This window comes from Ananas comosus, linkage group 9 (assembly GCF_001540865.1).
Source record: "Ananas comosus cultivar F153 linkage group 9, ASM154086v1, whole genome shotgun sequence".
NCBI lineage: Eukaryota > Viridiplantae > Streptophyta > Magnoliopsida > Poales > Bromeliaceae > Ananas > Ananas comosus.
In genome coordinates, this window is record NC_033629.1 from 7,951,512 (window position 1) to 7,954,628 (window position 3,117).

The following is a 3,117-nucleotide window of genomic DNA, read 5'->3' on the forward strand; positions in this document are numbered from 1 at the left end:
ATTTTAATGGCCATAGTGAGCCGTTTGCAAATTTAACTGTGTAAAAATATCCAAATCGCGTGAAATATTGATAGAAAATTTTTTTTACTATATAAAACAAGATCAATATCTTTGATCTAAAATTTTAATGTCACATTATCATGTTTTGTAAGATTTTTATTTTCAGCAATTGATTTTGAGCCCCTTCGTTCGCTAGGCAAATAATATCGAAAAATCGCATAATTTATTTTCTAGGTACTTCAAATAGTCTATATCAAGTTTAACAGAGCCGATCGATGATTCGAAAGTCGCATATATATATATATATAGAGAGAGAGAGAGAGAGAGAGAGAGAGAGAGAGAGAGAGTGGGCTGGTATGCTTCTGGAGGCACAGAGCCCACCGTGCTTCCAAGTTATTTTCGATGTTCGGACTTTCGAATCGACGATCCGCTCCGTTAGAGTTGATCTAGAGTATTTGAAACACATAGAAAATAAATTTTGTGATTTTTCGATATCATTTACCTAGTGATCGAAGGGGCTCAAAATCAATAATTTTTAACGGCCGAAAAGGTGAGCCGTTTGCAAGTTTAACGGTGTAGAAATATCCAAATCACATGAAATTTAGATAGAAAATTCTTTATACCGTATAAAACAAGATCAATAACTTTGATCTAAAATTTTAATGTCGTATCATCATATTTTGTATGATTTTTATTTTCAACCGTTGATTTTGAGCCACTTCGATTATTAGGCAAATGATATCGAAAATCACAAAATTTATTTTGTAGATACTTCAAATACTCTAGATCAAGTCTAACGGAGCCGATTGTCGATTCGAAAGTCCGAACATCGAAAACAACTTGGAAGCGCGGAGCGCTCCGTGTTTCCAGAAGCATACCAGACACACTATATATATATAATATTTTATATTATTTAATAATATTATATATATATTTTATATACTATGCATATGAGACTAGCCTACCTATACATCGGGTAGCACGGAGGTGCCCCTGCTACAAGTTGTTTTCGATGAACACTGCGGCTGTCCAAACCGACGATCGCCCCCACCTCCGTTAGACTTGATCTTACACTATACAAGTATTTAGTCAAACTAAATTTCATAATTTTTCGATATATTACCATATCAACATAGTTATCAAATTGAAACGGCTGAAATAAAATCTCATAAAACATGAGTGATACGAAAGATATTAAATTCAAGATCAGCATATACTGAATCTTACTCTAAATAGTGGAAAAAAGATTTCTATAAGAATTATTCAAGTCGATTTAGATTGTTTTACAGTGTTCCGTTAAACTCATCAAACACGGCCACATCGGCCATTGTAAATTGGTCAAATCTTCGAGATCTTTAGATCAACCAGTCAAATGATGTCTGAAAGAGACTAAGAATTTAGTTTCATAATACTATTCAATGTAGTGTAGATTCAACGTCTAACGGAGCCGATGTAACGATTTGAAGCCGCATCATTGAAAACACAACTTGTACCACGGTTGACGAACCCTCCGTGCTACCTGATAGATAGTAGCCCGGATTTTTTTTCTATATAGTATATATATATATATATATATATATATATATATAATAGACGGCTCGGGCTTCCACTCCCTTATACCATAAATTTTTTAAGCGCGTTGATCTGATTGGATGTGTTGTTAGGGATGATGGTAGTCGGCCACTTAGAGATAGTGGTCCCATAGGGTTGAGTGGAGTAGCTGGTTGAATAGTATGATCTAACGGGTGAAATGCATCCAATGAATAAATTAAGGCCAGAAAACTTATGAGATAAAGGGAGCAATTCCTCATAATAGTATAAGTAGCCGAATATATTATATATATACTATATATATATATTATATAGTTATATATATATATATGTATACTGTAGAGAGAGAGAGAGAGAAGAGAGAGAGAGAGCAAAGCTAGAATACTCTACGATAGTAACGCGGCTCGTTGCACCCAATCTATATTTTCGATGATGAGTCTTCCAAATGGACAATACGGCATACCGTTGACTCATGTCTAGTACCACTTGAAGTATCTAGAAATCAAATTTCATACTTTTTCGATCATTGTTCTCATTGTCCCATGCAGTGACACAAAAATGAACAGCTAAAAATGAATATTCCTTTAAAAAGTGATGACTTAGGAATCTTGATAATCAAGATCGAGAGATAGATCTTGTTATACGAATAGTTTAAAGATTTCTAACAAAACTAATTTAATTGATTTTGGATATTTTACGCCATTAAACGAGAAACACGACTCATATCGACCATTAAAATTCAAAATTTTGAACGCCTTTGATCATTGGCAATTATGTCGAAAAATTTAAATTTAATTTCTAAACACTCTGAAAGTGGTATAGATCATGTTCAACATGATCGTCGATGTTGGAGCTTCCATCATCGAAAACCAAATGGGTGGCAACGGAAACGCCGTTTGCTATCCGATAGTATTCTACTCCACTCTATTATATATATATATATATATACTTATAATAATATATATATATATATATATATATATAATATACTATATTATATATATATATATATTCTCAACTAAGCAAGTGTTTTTTTTTTTTTGATTAAACAGGGATATACCCTATTTGAGGGTCGAGAACAGTTACTGATAAGAGGTTACACACCCCCAGGCCTCCAAACCCCTACACTTCCAAGCGGAAGCGTGAACCGACAGAAGAGATTAATCGAAACCCTTACAAATTAAATTCGACCTGGATCAATATGAAACATTACAGATTAGATTCGACCCAGATCTTGAAAGGTCGAGAGAGTGGCGAAGGCAAAGTTAGCTAGCTAGCGTGTACTCTGCAATGTTAGCTTGCTAGCACGTACTCCCAATGGGCAGTAGTCGCACAAATTCTTGTTCCCAGTTTTTCGCAGTCTTCCAATCGATGATAAAAAATTCTCCTATTCCTTTCCTTCCACAGCTCCCAACACGCTGCAGCGAAGCCAAGGTTGAAATGTTTTTTGTTTGCCCCTATCAGTATCCTTCTCGACCGACACCGTGTGTCAGCTATCCCTTGTGAAGGTTCCATTATATGTAGTAATGTGGCCGGGTGCCATTTAGTAATTGCTTCCACACTGAC